The sequence below is a fragment of the Sinohyriopsis cumingii genome, chromosome 2 (assembly GCF_028554795.1).
Source record: "Sinohyriopsis cumingii isolate HCF-2022 chromosome 2, ASM2855479v2, whole genome shotgun sequence".
In the NCBI taxonomy this organism is placed as follows: domain Eukaryota; kingdom Metazoa; phylum Mollusca; class Bivalvia; order Unionida; family Unionidae; genus Sinohyriopsis; species Sinohyriopsis cumingii.
The window spans coordinates 110566171-110583556 of NC_142962.1; the positions used below are offsets into that span (position 1 = coordinate 110566171).

At 33.1% G+C, this 17386-nt stretch overlaps 1 protein-coding gene across 1 annotated transcript in view; it reads left to right on the top strand.

Annotated features, from left to right (window-relative positions):
• The window catches only part of LOC149805606 (uncharacterized), a 90402-nt gene that overhangs the window by 32816 nt on the left and 40200 nt on the right, over positions 1-17386 (top strand). The window lies entirely within an intron of this gene.

The window sequence follows — 17386 nt, forward strand, 5'->3', positions numbered from 1 at the left end:
TGAGATGCATCAGCTCCATTTGCAAATATTTTTCAGCTGATGCCAATAAAACACTCGTGTGTTCATTAGTGCTTTCTAGACTGGATTATTGTAACTCAGTTATGTCTGGTTCATCAAAATATCTACTCCAGACACTTTGAAGCAGTTCAAAACACAGCTGCTTGGATCATGCTTAGAGTAACATGATCAGAGTTAACCTCCCCACTGCTATGTATTCCTGTATTGTATATCCATTCGATCCATGATCAAAGACAAACTTGTTATCTGTGCTACGTTTCATTGGCGGACTCTAGTCCAACTTACCTATCCGACCTCACCCATTTTGTACACACCAGCAAGATATATACGTTCCACTCTGACAATCGTATACTCATTATTCCCACTATGAAAACAAAGTCATACGGATCACGTTCTTTTGCATGCCAGGGCCCAGCAACGTGGAATTAATTGCCCACTGACCTTAGACATAAAGACACAGTGATACCATTCAAGAGTGCTCTCAAATCTCACTTATTATGACTGCAAGAAGAAACTTAAATACATAATTATGTTTTCTACCTTAAATATTCTCAGCATGTTTTGAATGTTTTCTAATGTCATTGTGTTTGTTTTTGTAATCATATCATTATCTGTGCTTTTTATTTTATAGGTGTTGTCTAATGTTGTCAAACGATCAGAGCTTCTAAATATTAGGCGATATACAAAGTCCTCATTATTATTATATATTATTATTATTATTATTATTATTATTATTATTATTATTATTATTGATGGCTTAGCATTTATGATAGAGTTTTATAATTTAAACACAAAAATGAACAGTGTGTCTTATATCATCAAGGATATCAACGTATTAAATGTACGCTTAATGTAGGATTATATTAATTGGATCGATCAAATCATTGCATCTGTACAAAATTATGAATAATGTTTCATTCACAAATATGAGGTATGTGAACTCTTTGTTTTCTCTGACCGTACTGACAATGCTCAGCATAATCCTACATATATATTTCAGTCAGTCCCACACAACCAGATGTGTATTCTGATGAAATTAAAAGCTGACACGAGGAAGTGGATGAGTTTTGAAAAGAACCGTCGACATACAATGTTGGTTCTTCGAAATACAATGGTAGCCGATGAATGCCTAGGTCGATTAAAATGTAAACACTTTCTTGAACAAAACTGATCCATCTTAGTGTTTATTCGGTGGGTATCTATTGCAGTTTAGACACCTTATGAATATTAATTGCATTCGTTGTCTTGTAATAATTAAAAGTGTTGTTGTGTTTCAATGGACCGTGTACAATAAACGAGAGAAAAGGTGTGTTGGAACTGTGGAATCAAACAAAATGAAAAATGGATCAAAACTCAAACACTGATATATGAAGCATTCATAATTTTTTCTCACAGCCAACTGAACGACAACCAATTAGCATGTGTGCATTCATGGAATACAATAATAAATTAAAAATGAACGACCACGAAAATGATAACAAATCAGAAAATAGAATACGGTATGAAATGGTTTAGAACGTTTAAAAAGGAATAAATTTGACATCTAGTAAATCATACAAATGCATGATGCGACATCTTGGTTTGCTATATCAATAACCTGCAATCGTCTTACACATACTCCTAAAGTTGAGTTTCCCTTCTATGTTGGATTCATGAAACCGTCTGAAACACGAAACGAACCTGAAACATTCAAGTTTTAATGTAAATTTTATGTAAACGTAAACAAACAAGCTTTCTTAAAAGTCAGCAATCGTTTTAAATAATATCATGCACGTGAGTTTCCGTACTTCGTATGATTCACGATACCGACTATAGTATGGTGCTTCCAATCTCATATAAACGATTGTAATAACAATGGAAGCTAGCTCTCAAATACTGAATAAAATGTTAAATATCAATACAGCATGTTGCATTTCCAATATAAGACCTACTTAAGATGTATAATATTATACTTATCGTATTTGGCTGTGCCATTGAATTCCAGTGTAACCAAACTCTGTTACACTGTATTATTACTTAATCTGAACCTTATATTAGTGCATATAACGCGAGATTTGTCATTTATTCAGAATCATTTAACCGAGCTCACACTTTGATAAATTAAAATATGTTGTTTCGTCCTTGCAGTATGCTTTCATTGAGACAAATTATGTAATAAAACACTTGTCTATTATCACATGACCTATACAGATCAACATGTTGCCACATGAAACACATATTGAGGGATTCAGTTTCGGTTACTAGGACAAATTGTAAATTGTTTTCATTCTCGGAGTGTGATTGGTTACGCACTTGCTACTTATGTCAAAATCGTGCATAATCTAGCCAGATCTGTTTTAAACTGTACGTTCACTACAAATTCGGTGCTAATTATTAAAAATGTATTTTATTATATTCATTATTCATTAATATATATAGGTGTTGGAAGGGAAATATCTTTGTGTAGAATGATACAAAGTTTGCTAATAACTGCACTGACAGGGCATCATATTAAGGATTCGTCGAAGCATCGTATCATCATAATCAAACACTTGCCAATATTTTATAACTAAGCACGTTAAACATTGTTCGTGACCCATTTCCCAAACCAGCACACTTATATTGAAGTTATTTTCATCCGTTTAAGAAAGAACTTGACAGCTAATTTCATTAAATCTCCGTCACCAAAAAAAAGAAAAGAAGGAACACTTAAGTCATACAGCGTACGAACGCTGTTAGGTTGCAATACATGCATGGATCAAAACATTGGAGACAAGGTGAAAGTATTTCAATGATTACATAAACGATCTTGTAAAGATGACACCTGCACACAAATAAGATTGAAACTGTATTATGCTTAAGCAAAGACGAACTGTGGAAAACATAACAGAAACAAAAATACTATGTTATGTGCACGTGGGGGATGATGAAATACAAAACAAGAGACAGACACACAATCAGATGTGAATATGCTCAATTTGTCCTGCATGTTTACAATGGATGAAGTCGACAACGATATCTTTGTTAATGATATCTCTTTTTTTTCGATCTTGGCGACCATTTATCTCATTGTCTCCTCTTTTGGCTAAGTGATGTTTTATTTTCGAGAGCGTATGTTTTATTTACATTTTCATGTTAGAATTTGTGCTGTAGAAATGCTTGACTATATATCTGCTGTTTTATTGAAAAGGGAAATATAATTGATACAATATGATAAGTCTATAAAAGATAAAATCTAAATCAAATATATTCCTTATACAAATGTTGCATACAGTACTTAAAATCAAAAGAGCATTTAAACTGGCTTTGGAATGATTTTGTGGGCAAAATACCATATTTATGTTCATTCCCTAAAATCGGATACCTTGTCATCATCTTGTCAGTCGTTGAATTTTTTTCAAGTCGGTCCCTATTAGTTTTCGTTGACATTGTAGCACTACTACAGGCGGTTGATATGAAGCCACGACCGAACAAGATAAATGTGAAATATAACTGAGTAAACAAGTCGTAGCGAAAAGTATAAACATGCACATGACACCTTTACAATGTCAATATACTTTTTAAAGATTACGCGGAATAGTATATGCATAAACCACTTACCCACCGTATAAACAGTAAACATCAACAGGTTGCGACTTGGTTCGGTTACTCAAAGTTTTACAAATATATATAGATGCAATGAAGAATACATTATAACACCAATTTGTATATATAAACGTCACTCATCTTCAGTAAATAAAGACGTAACCGACATAGCAATTACAAATCATCCACAGTAAACGAAATACACGTTGTTAATCGGAATCGAGGCGACGCCGTGTCCGTTCTACCAGCACTGTACTTCAACATCAAGGTTGAACTAAAAAAGATTTATGCACTATATTTTGACTCTTGGTAAATGTGTGTCATACATTATAATGTGTGTGTCTGCATATTTATACAGAATACATGCTAATTAAATAAGAATTATCAATGTATTTCTTTATGAGCAAGATTAGACCAAACTATAAACATATACTTAATGACACTAATGCAACATTGGACCTATATCATAGTGTACTTTTTAACACTAACCGAATATAGCCCCCAAATTTGAAAGCAACATTTAAGAACATATGTGGCCTAATCAATACAAATGATACATATATATATTGGGTCGAAGCGTTAAAGTATTATGTTTGGAAACAATCCCGATGGCCTGAAGAATAGTATTGAACACTTAACCATTCATCGACTGTTGGCGGGTCATTAATATAAAAACAGATCATATGGCCGATACCAGCCGTTTCAAGTGAACTCGTTCCATCAAGGGATCACGTTTGTCAAGGATTAAGATAAATGCAATGCACTAATAACGAACAGTGAACAGGAGCATCTAGGTAGCTTGAGCGTTTTCGACTCTTACCGATTAATTTTGATAGGCAAATACAAAACATAGACAAGACAAACAAATAAAACAGAAAAACCGTTTCGTTTACAAAGGTTCACAAGACCATTTCTATTTATTATGTTTACCTATTTTATGTCAACTTGTTGCGGATACTGGAATACATTTTCTATTTAGCTAGACAGTGATGGGCCATAACGACATCTGCTATTTTATGTACAGTTTTTGTAAGGGCAAATTATATCCCAGATATTTCAATGTTATAGTAATAATTATGGGCTATTCGGTGACTAATAACCAAATATAGATAACGGTTGATCCTACCGGTGACCATAACACTTTCAGGACATCCTGTTGAAGGCAAAGCAATATAAATTAGAAGTTCCCCTAAATTTAAATTAGAACAATTACGTGATAGAAGACCTGATCATCAACGTTCTGCTAAAATACTAAAATACCTAAACTGCATTTGCATGATAGTATGCATATAATATGATCATATCACATTCACGTTGTCTGTGGCTATACAAACTAGCGAATATTCCATCAAATTCAATATGACCTAATCATATATATATATATATATATATATATATATATATATATATATATATATATATATATATATATATAATATTCACAATAATCCTTTGTTCCGTTTTGATCAGCAAAATGCACAGGTAACGGTTAATTTGCAGCTTAATAATTACTATCTTCCTTGACCTTCTACTACAACCGACATATCGGCTAAACTTAGTTTGTGGTAAATACACTATAAATGTACATTTGTAAGTTGAATTTATTCGTGTATACCTGCTTATGGATTTCTAAGCAAGCATCAAATGAGTTTATGCATATAGATGAGTGAATGTTCGCCTGCGATCAGTATTAGTATACTCGCAACAGTAAATCATTAAGTATTCATACTAGGATAAGAAAGCACTGATATTATTTATATCCACGTAGAGTCTGACTACCATTATATTATTAAATATATAAAACTACTGAGACAAATGTATTGCTTAAACCAGTCATTCATCAGCAGCAGGGAGGGTGAACATACCACTTTGTTGAAGAGTCTAAACAAGAAATATAACCTTGTACAAAAAGATGATTAAATAGCTGAAATAACGCTAAAATTGAGCATTATACCCAACAGTGGAGACGTTTCTAATTGGGTTAGTTCATTTTATTATTTTTCTTTTTTCCCGAGCTGAAAATATGAAGTGTGCACATATGTTACGAAACTGGACTAACACGGTAGTTGCACCTCCAAGCTGGAATACTTAAATTATTAGCATATCAACAATGCAACCAGCTAAGGAACGTTACACAGCTAGATTAGCTTGAGAGAGAGACTAGCAGATATAAATACATGGCTTCCTGTTCGTGATTCTGTCCGGCGAAAAGTACAAGAACGACAAGAATCACAAGCTGAATTTGCAAAAGGTTCAGAACAATTACTTATGCATGTTACAAAATTTACTTTAATGGTTCTTTAAGCCGCTGAAAGTCTTCTTCCGACGTGAAAACAAACCGCTGAACAAACTGAACAAATAGGAAGAAGAACTAAACAAACGGAAAAGATTTTCAGAGAACTTGAAATAGCAGCCGCTCATCCTCCTCCTGAAAAAATTCTTCGAGGTAGTGAATTCGTGCTGATATAGTTTAAACAAAATGTCATATATCAAAACCAAAACAAGATGATACAGATGAGAGCAGAGTTATACTGAGTGATACATTTACCAATAGAAGTATTAATTGTATAATAAAGTGATAGTAAACACGTTGATTCATTATCAAAACTGTTAAAGTATTACTACAAAATAAGATTTTTTAAACATGGATACAATCCGAGGGATATAGTTCGTGAAACCTGGTACATAATGTCTAATCTGATGATCAAAGCTATGATAATTATAAAAGAAAAATATAAGAGTATCTTACATGACAAGAACAATAAGAGAGGAAGAAGAATGAGCAAATGGACGTGGTCGTCCTTCCCTGATTACATCAGGAGGAAGTGATCTTGTCGCTTGCCCTAGCAATGTTCTTTCTGACGTTGAAATACTAGAAATATTGATTGGAGGAAAACGCGCAGACATTAGTAATGCAATATCTGATATTTGCCGAAGATTGTTTACCGGATGCTTCATGGAAATTACTGTTCATGGATCTCTCATCGATAAAATTACTGATGATTATTATAGCGATTAAGATTGCTACAATTAGATAAATGAATAACAAATAATATGATTATACATAATACTCAAGGTGGACCAATCAATGTCAGGGAACCACATTCACAATTGCCATCTTATAAAGAAACTTACGGATGTAGACTTGGTGATGTTGTTCTATGTTTATTTAGAAGGATAGCTCCAAAAGCAATAATGATTGCAAGACAATTATGAATGAAGGATATCGGCTGTATCCGAGAAAAGGGTATTGATGTTGTTGGTAATGCTGCCTGTTAATCATTTTTAGCAATCAAAGAAAGATTAGCTCGATTAAGGGAAGGAAATCACAACCGCCAGTAAAAATAACCAGTACAGAGAAATAGGACTGCATATATCAGTAAATAAATAAATCAAGATGAAAATAAAAAACTAGTAGAATTGGGTGTTAATGAAGTTATCAACTAAAAGTTGAATAATGGTAGTATGCCGAAAATACAAGTTATATTTCAGAAAGTGGTCTTCGTGATAGACGAATATTACTATAATAAAATGTTCAAGCGTATATCCGATCCAGCGTTCGACATGGACGCACCAGTTCTCAAAGCTGAAATTATAAGCGATCATCAACATTATTCTTATGATGCGCATGTACCTAACCAACGATGAAGAATCGAAGTACAAGTTCAATATACAAATAGATATTTCTTACCTACTGAAGCATTTATTGAAGTAAAATTAGAGCTTGTAACATATGTCCCTATTAATAAAGCATACAGAGAGGATATTGCATTTGGTTTTGTTAGTACTCATATTATGGCGTTGCTTGATAGCGTTACGTATTTGATTGACGGAAAAAAGTGTTGATGCAATTCACAAATACGTTGATGTTGCTACACCGATACTAAATTTAGCAAGATATTCATATGATTATACAAGATCAGCTGGTCCGTCAATGATGTTTGCCAAATATAACTCTGATCATCCTAAATGTGACTAGTATGATGTACGACGATCACAAAACTATGCTGGCGCTGTTGATATTGATGCAGAAAACATGATTATGAACACCAGACCAAATTATAAGTTAGGTTTTTGCTACACGTAAATTAGTATTGAAGGATGATCGAACAAGATTATCATGCGCTATTCCATTATCACACATCTTTGGATTTTGTATAAATGTCAGAAAGGTTATCTTTAGAGCGGAACATAAAGTTGTACTTGTGAGAAAGGGTAACGGTAATGATACTAGTTGGCGACCAGGTGCCGTTGCTGCTGGTAAAGTAATATCATATAAACTTTCACTACGGATACCAGTAATGAACCTACCAAATGCCGAGGAACAACGAGTAGTTCATTCTTTGGGTTAAGGTGGTAAATCGTTAGTATAATGGTTAACAATGACTACATGTGGCATTCCAAGCAATATTGCTGAAATATTTACATGGCATATTGCATTACAACAAGGAGATTCTGCGCCAAGGCATATGATTATCGCCTTACAAAAAGTTGATCATGTGATATTTTACAACTTTACAGTTAGTGAAGTTTCCTTACGGAACAATGGACATCAAGAACCATCTGAAGATATAACCTTATATTTTGAAAATAATTACTTAGCACGTGCATATCATCGTTTAATGACCTTAATTGGACGTAATCAAAGTATATATACCTGTTTACAAATATCACATTTAGAATTTATAAATCTTATTCCGATTTATTATTTTTCACAGGAACATTTTGATCTATCTAGACAATCTGTTGTTGATATTCATTTTTAGCTGCCCTAAATACAGGTGCTGGTGTTAATTCCAGAGCAGTTGCTCTTATACTCAGCGACAAATCAATGTTACTTGAAGTGGATGAATGTAAGTTATTGATGCCCCTGTTGAAAATATTTAACATCGTTTACAAAATGATGTGTAGTTAGATCACTCACGATATTTGTAATGTCATATAATCATGTTAGTGTTAGTCTGACTCCTGGTCGGGTTGAAAATTTGCAATCAAATTCAGCAAAGAACTGCGGAATGAAAATATCGCTAATGCGGGATGAAATCGCAACTGGCCCCAATAAATTATCATTGTCATAACGTCAACATAAACACTTTAATAAAGGTAAACATTCAAAGACAGGTGTTAAAGTCAATCTTACCACGGGTGCCATTACAACTATTATTCAAGGAGGTGGTATTTTTCAACTTATTGCAGCTATTCCAGTATTAATTGACGCTGCTGCACCTGCCGTTGAAAAAAATAAAAAATGAGCCGTTCTTGGTGCTGTTGGAACCTCTGCTGCAATAGGACTAAAAAAGCAATAGGAAAAGGAGAGGTCTAACATTACCAGAAACAAGATACGGAAAAAGTCTGAGACTTCCAGGAACACTTCGATACACACAAAGCGTATTTGTCCAATGTCAAATTTGGATTTACTTGATGCTGCTAAAACAAATCAGAAATGTATGGGGTGTTTTTAAGCGTGATCAGTTACCTTTCAAGGCAAATAATATTGAAAGCGGTATCATTATTCTAGCTGAATGTTCTCGCCGCGGAACACACTGGGTTGCACACGCAAATGATCCACGTGGAATTGTTTATTTTAATTCGTATGGGTTGGCTTCACCAAAAATGTTTTATAAGTTACGTAAACACAATACAAACTCAGCCGTTGAAAACTCCTATCTGGTACACAACATTACCACACAAACAATAACAGGACCACCAATATACGACCGTGAAGTAATTTATGTACTCGACGCTGTATCGAGATCAACTTTACCACCTCATGAGGTCGTCATGTTTAAAGAAATAGACGATTTAAATAAATCTTAAAGTATAATTTTATATATGTTTGGAAGATCATCTGGTGACGAAGAAGAGACACAAAAAAATATGATATCGATCTGTCGAATTACGCAACTAAAGATGAAATTGCTAATATTATCAACCTTTCTCGAGTTGATCCAGAGTAGTTTTTTTATACAATATAAGCATAGTGTTTTGAAGACGACTACTATCAAATGGAATGACATAGTTCGTATAATTATCGGATATACTACGGATAATATTCCAGTACTTAATGTAAGCTGTAGAATCAGACAATCAAATATGCCAATCGCAGCTGATAGGAATGAAATTGTGGAAAGGGTTGCTAATGGTTAACGATCTCCCGGTGATACAGGGACAGGTCTCCTCAGGATGAATGGAAATAAAATAGTTGCTTTAAGAGATACAATATGTGATAAAGTTGCCGCAACGCAAACAGATTTAGGCAATAACTATAATAGTGTTGATACTAAACTAACCATACTACGATCTTAGTATGACATTCACGTAAATATGATTTTAAATCTTAGTGGAAATTTTAGAAAAAATAATGAAATTGCAGAGGATTTCTTTGGAAATCCGGTGTTTGTTGACATGAAACTTGTTGATCTTAACATTTTAGTTGGCAATATTAACACATATATGTCAGACATTGAAACGATTAATGGACGATTATTTTTTATCTGAGATCCTAATTCATTATCAGAATTAATCACGATAACGCAGAGTAATAGCGATAATATCTTAAAAAAAATAGACGATGCTATAAACGAAATTCCAGATATCGTTGACAAAAATTCTGATTAAAATTTCCCACAAGCAGATTTTTAGCATGATATTAACAGTAACGTTTGACCAAGCATTATAATCACCACACACACAAAAAAATAACATCGCGCTGATGTTATCGCTATATACAAGCTCTCATTACTTGGCGTTACAAGATTTATGATATATATTAGGATTTCACGGCGTTATCCACTGACTCAGTTAGGTGGACCCTTTGGATCTATGTTAATAATGTTAAATCAAAACGACGAGGACACATGCATTGTGGAACCGCAGGAAAAGAACTCGGCTTGAGTTATTATTGGTACCTTGAATTAGCAGCTAAATTCCTACCGAATTAAATAATGAGCCATCAACGTAACGTTACAGCACAACATTTTAGATACGATCAAGTATGTATATGGCAAGCAAAGTTAAAAGATATCGTTGATCAATATATAAAAAAAGTTTTAAAAATTGCAATCGGCGTATAATTGATTTGGACATAACTTCTTATTCGGTGGCTGCTGTTATTGCTGGAACCGGCGTACTGCTATCAACAATAGCACATTTGCCAGCAATGGCGATAATTATAACGATCTGTGTTTCGTCAGCAACAGCGATTGCTGAATTTCTAAATAGTATTGCAAAGCAAATGTCCGACTGCAGACATACAAAATTACATCAATATTTAATAAAGCATCATACAGCAAAATTGACTATTTTAAATTATCTTTGTTAATATCTTCGGGCCTAAGTGATGGAATACTATCATATACCGTGTTCACTCATATGATCACATTTACCGCGAAGGTACACGTGTGATACAATCCACGTAGGATTTATAAACTTATAATTTGGAATAATAATAATAATAATAATAATAATAATAATAATAATAATAATAATGATAATGATAAATAACACCAACCCCAAAAGAGCTACTACAACAGTTTGCAAATGATACATCTTCGTCAAAGACAAGGATAATATAAACAAGTTCGACTAATCCTGAATGTAATATTAATTTTCCAACTGCAATTCCGGTAAAATAAATCGCATTAGCACAATTACGAGTAGATTAAGTTTGGCCAAACATCACATCAAAATCATTCGGTGGATTACAGGCGAATAATTCGCTTCCATTTGCAAACAAAAATAAACCATATTGAACACCCGGCTGGCAATTCGTCCGCTTACCTACAGACATTTATCAAATGGAACTCCTCAATGATGAATTTCAACGCAGAATTAAATCAATAAGTGGAGAAAAAAAAATCAAAATAGCTATCACAGTTCATAAACAAACTTTATCATCTGCGATGGAACTATATCCCAAGATTATTTTGTTGATATACATGAATTATCAATTCTATCTGATTTAGGTTTGCCTGAAATTGCACCTGAACATAAAGGACCACGAGAACCAAAACGAGATGAATTTAATACGGATGAGATTTTTTTAATGAATGAACCACAATATAATGATATTGTCCAATGGTCATACCAATTAACACAATATTTATTCAGGATAAAAAATTTATCAGATCTTGAGTATGATAATTCAGTCCTGGCTAAATTAGCACATGAAGCTAGAAATGTTAACATTTTCAAATACTAGAAAATACCAGAGATGGGCTTAGTAGGTATAACATCTTTTGTATGGCTTCTTTTTTATCAGTATACCATATCTGGAGAACGAATATTAACATTTATAATACCGGGATTTAATACCGACAAAATAAAATATCACTCAATGATATTATAAATGAAAACTTTCCCAAAATACAGGTCATGGAGAAAAATAAATCCACCATCAACTATTCTTAAACGCAATAATGATCCATATGAAGGCGGTATACACATCTCACAAAGAATTGTAAATATCACATGAATTATTGTAATTAATCTTGTATGTGATGCAATTGGCTACTGCAATCAAATAGATCTTTAGACGTCTCGTCAGGCTGAACCAAGATTATGTTTATATACATTTACACCGCAAGTTTCTCCTGGATATTTATTCGTACAACAACCTATTAATCCTGTTTATCTACGGTATAAAAATAATTTATTATCGTGAATACATTTCAAACTTACTGACCAATCCGGCCACTTAATTGATTTAAGTGGACATTTTCTTAATATAAATCTCTACGTAAAATCTAAACGATTTTGATATCATGCAGTGTTTTAAAAATTAAACAAGAGATTGTATATAATGTACCAACATGTGAGAGTTTTCATACACAACACAGACGTACATCAAAACCATATCAAAGCAATAATGACACAGTCTCCGGTCAATACAGAACAATTTAGTGCTAATATAATTATTGATGATTACGTCAACGAAGACGTTGTGTTGACGCATGAACAATTGAAAAAACCGGAGCGATTATTTGTATAGTATTCGTGAGATAATCCTGATCTAACTGATTGGAACGTAGTTTGTTGAAGACGTTTAACAAACTTGTAATCTGATGGTATATAAATATATCGTCAAATTTACGTTATTGTAATGATTCAAGATCGAAAATATTATTTTGTTTAAGATTTAATTCATCTAATAGGTGTATGTCGTCAGGTTTTATTTTTTTATTGCAGAAATAATAATTCATTATACAGTATATAATATATATAAAACATCAACATTTTTTAACATAAAATATACAAGGTTTTCATTGACAATTGATTGTTTTGGACGTCACAACAAATGTGTTTGATTTAATATTATCAAAGCACAATATATTGTTTGATTTAATTATATCGCAACACAATATTAACTTAATTACCCTAAGTCTACAGACAACGTATATATACTATTATATGTATGACAGCACACCACATATAGTAGCATATTTACAGCGCATACATTATCTTAGCTATACTTTCTGCACAACGTACAATTTTATCTAACGTAACTATGTAGACAATTATATCTAACTTATTTATATAGACTGCACGTCACAAAATCAACCCATGGAGAGTGCACAGGGGCACCCACAACGGAAGGTGTACTTGTCTGTTGAATTTCGATCTTAGGGTTGGACCTCCATCTTATATAAAAAACGCGCGTTTTTCACCACAATCGACAGTTGTCAGCCATGGGATTCGAACTGCGGAAATCTATTATGAGAGTAAAGCAAGTTATCAATGTGCTAGGCTCCAACGCTACATTAATACGTTTTAGAAATTGTTATAAAATTACATTTTGCCGGATCGCAAACAAAAAAAAAATATATGTAAAAGTGGTTTATGTGTAACTGTATCCCCCAGGTATGGTGTTTTATTTTTATAAAAATAATTTTCAATCAAAAATTTAATTATTTTAAATGTTTGATGGGGTATTTCCGTGTTGAGACAACATATCAGTCAGATGTCCCAATTTGCCTCAGTACTAGATTTTAGTTTTCTTGTAATATACTTTATTAATTATTTTTGAAAAGGCAACTGAGAGGTGTACTATTTTAAACTATTGATGGGGTATTCATATTTACTTTCTGTTATATATAAGGATCCGAGCCAAGTTTATTTCACCAAGCTCGAATTCGCTCCCCTAGTTCGTGTTTGTGACCATTGCTAGAGTTTTCCTTAGTCTCGTGTTTGCAATATGTGTATTGATGTGTGTGTGAATGCTATATTAGTTTCCATGTTGAGACAGCATATCAGTAAAATTTCCCGAATTTGACTTAGTATTAATTTTTAGTTTTCTTTTACTATACTGTATTAATTATTGTTGAAAGAGACATTTAGCGGTCTATTATTTTCAATAGAAAAATGCATCGTGTTTTATGTGCGTGCTTATATTTGTCGCTCATCGCATGATTTTGAAATGCCGCAGGCTGAACTCGAGTTAGGGTCCATACTTTAATTATTTGTCGTATTTCACACGATTCTAGTTTTGGTCCCCTCTGTTATTTATTGTGGCCGAAATTCAAATTTATGGCAGTCAACTATACACATCGGGAGCTGAATATTTAAGAGAGAGAAAGTTAAAAACAAGTAAAGGTGTTGTGTTTGTTTTTAGTGTTTTGCATGTACTAGTGTTCCATAGAGGGTGTTGTTCTTATTCTTATTATGGGCCTTTCCAATTTGAGTGACCCCATGTGATATAGTCTGATGACGTCATTACCTCTTACTTTCCCCATACAGTTACCCTGTCCTTTCGTATATATAAAGATAAGAAGAATATTCCCTAAGGATTGTTTGATATTTATATATAAATACATGCAAATTAATAAGTTGTTAACAATATATTAGACACCTCCCCGGAAATCAGGGTGGGAACGATGTCTTAGCACGCGTTTGCGTAGCGATCGTAATGAGCGCTATACCAAGGCCCCTTTCTTACCCCTACTCCGTCTGGTATTTGTTATATACCCACATGCAAATATATTAGTGTTTAACTGTACATTACATGTATATGTTTGTTCATTTTTCATTGGTGGGGTAAATCCATTTTATACTTAACTTTTTAGATATATCAAGCTATTTTACTGTCTTTAATTAGTCCATAATTTAAGAATTTTAAATAATTCTGTGTTAGTTATTTTTTAATTATTATTACCAGGTCACAGGCCATCATTGTTTTTGTAATGTAATATGTTATCTTAATTATTGCTTTTTTGTCAAACTTTTCGTCCAAATATAGAATGTTTTTTTTTATATCTTTCTTTTTTACATATCTCCAGAATCAGTTTAATCCGGTCATCCTTCCTAATTTCACATTGTGCGATGGCATGATATTTGGTGAAGTGAATGTTTTACACATGGGACATTTGATTTTGTGCGAATCATCCTTCTTATCAATGCCGTCTCGTCGCCTGTTAGCCACACATTAGACAAACATTGAAATGTGAGACTTTGTATTTTAACTGATCTGATGTTGGCCCATTGCCTCCACACTCTGTCACAATCTATAAGGATGTTTTCCTCCTCTGTTTTGTTTTTTTTATTTGTTGCTTCATATTACCTAATCCAGTCATATGTCTTAGGAATGTCCTTTATCCAGAGTTCCGTTTTGTCCCTAAACTTGCATACAAGTTATTTTGTTTGTGTGAAATGTCTAGCTACTTCTAACTTTTGCATAATTTTTTATTTTATAAATATCTTGCCTGTTCCTTAAGGATAAGTCGTACCAATATACGTATAGGTTTTTCCAAGCACTTTTTGGTCGGTAGTCTTTTGAATATGTTTATAGTTGTATATTATTTTAACTCTATATAATTTCTTTATGAATCTTATCTAAATTATTATTTTCTAAATCTACGGAGTTTATTACGTAGTTCATGATAGGGTACACATATGTCTTTGCTACTTGTGCACGCTCCATTATGCATAAAGGCGTTAATGCGCAGATTTAAATGTTCTCTTTGATTGTTTTTGTATATATTTTTTGTATTTTTCTCTTTCTTCGTTTTTCCCAAAGAAGATTCCTAAAGCTTTAACAGTTGCCTTGATAAGTGTGTGGTAAACAATGGTGGTTTCCCCTCCTGCTTCATATGTTTAGTATTTCTGTTTTATCATGATTTTTTTGCGACCCTGGTGCTTTTCCAAATGATTCTTATTCCTTTTGCAGGTGTTTAAAGGTATTTTAGACTTTAATGAAGTTAGTACAGTCATCCGCATCTTGGACCATTTTGAAATCCTCTTTTAAATTGGGATTTTTATACCTTCGATATTGTTGTTATTCCTTATTTTGATAATTAATATTTCAATTGCTTTTACGTATAATATCATATATAGTGTGCAGCCATGCCTTAACGATAATTGAATATCAGTAGTATTCGTCACAGCGTCGTTTACCTGTCCTCTAGCTGTTATTTTATTGTACAGAAGTTTAGTCCAGTTTTGGAAGTTAATTCCAAACCCAAATTTCTCTAATACCGTTAGGCCATAATTATTTTCCAATCTGTCAAAAGCTTTATCTTGCTCAAAAAGTAACATAGTACCTTGTTGACCTGTTTCGTTTACATTACGAATTCGCGATCAATTTCATACTCCATAATAACTCATTTGTAAATTAAATAGTTGCATTGTTGCAAAACATGATATTGCAGTATTTATGGTCAAGTTCTCGATATGAAGTTGGTAATCTTGAAATGAATCTTATGGTTTACGTGTATTTCTATATATCTATAATGTATAACTGTCGGTTGTGGTGAAAATCGCACGTTTTTTATATAAGATGCGGGTCCAACCTTAAGATCGAAATTCAAAAGACACGTACATCTTCGTTGGTGGGTTGCCCCTGTGAAATCTCCATGGGTTGATTTTGGGGGATGTGTCGGCATGTGTTGAACATAGAGAAGCATGGAATACTTATCCGTTCTGTGTAAAAGGCTACAGGTTAAGGCAAATGCACTCAGCCTTGTTTACAGCATGGATCTCTGTAATATATTTATATAATGTCAAATAATGGTAGATTGTAATTACTACAACCAAATAATTATATTTTTTGCTCAAACAACAACTATTACTGACCCAAATACCCATTACAAGGTGGGTTATATCTAAAACAATTTTAATCTTATGAAATATCACGGAACAGTCCTTAATAGTCATTATACTGATCGCTTTTAGCAGTCCTATTTCAGCTTGTGACACTGGTGTAAACAACTTAAAATATATAGAACTCAAATATCATTCTTTGTTTTAATTCCTCATAGCTGAGTACACTAGTGGTTGTGAAAAATGGTATGAAAACAAAACCTTGGTCAACCACTCCGAGCTGTGAGTCTCACAAAAAGAAGGAAGAACAAGTGAACTAATGAGTGTAGTTTGTACCAGTACATATACCGTCATACGTATGATTGAAAACTTAGTTTGGTTCTTGACATTTAATCTGTATTTCTACATATATGTATATATAATGCAACAAAATAGTTCAGATACAAAACTATCTGGTTAAATATGAGAATAACAATTTAAAACTTCAAACAATTGTATTCGAGGGTCCTTTAAGGACAGGTTCTGACGCATGAGCACGAATAAACATACACATACATGGATAGATATATACAAACACGCATATAAAATGATGTTAACAGGCCGATGGTTAGACTAAATGGGAAGAGGCTGACAGAAAGACATAATAATGAAATGTTATGTTCTTGATCACGATACTTCCTTATTGTTATATATATATATATAAGTGGCACTTAAAACCAATTTAAGGGTCGGATGTGTGTGCAAGATTGAGATATATATGTATTTACGTTCT